This window comes from Bison bison, unplaced genomic scaffold (assembly GCF_000754665.1).
Source record: "Bison bison bison isolate TAMUID 2011002044 unplaced genomic scaffold, Bison_UMD1.0 scf7180017864473, whole genome shotgun sequence".
In the NCBI taxonomy this organism is placed as follows: Eukaryota; Metazoa; Chordata; class Mammalia; order Artiodactyla; family Bovidae; genus Bison; species Bison bison.
Genome location: NW_011495034.1, coordinates 11,081,598 through 11,081,958, shown reverse-complemented (window position 1 = coordinate 11,081,958; position 361 = coordinate 11,081,598).

Here is a 361-nt window from a genome sequence, read left to right as displayed (position 1 = left end):
ACCACCCTTATGGCAGAAAGTGAAGAGGAACTAAAAAGCCTCTTGATGAAAGTGAAAGAGGAGAGTGAAAAAGTTGGCTTAAAGCTCAACATTCAGAAAACGAAGATCATGGCATTTGGTCCCATCAATTCATGGCAAATAGATGGGGAAACAGTGGAATCAGTGTCAGACTTTACTTTTTTGGGCTCCAAAATCACTGCAGACAGTGACAGCAGCCATGAAATTAAAAGACGCTTACTCCTTGGAAGGAAAGTTATGACCAACCTAGATAGCATATTGAAAAGAAGAGATATTACTTTGCCAACAAAGGTCAGTCTAGTCAAGGCTATGGTTTTTCCTGTGGTCATGTATCGATGTGAGA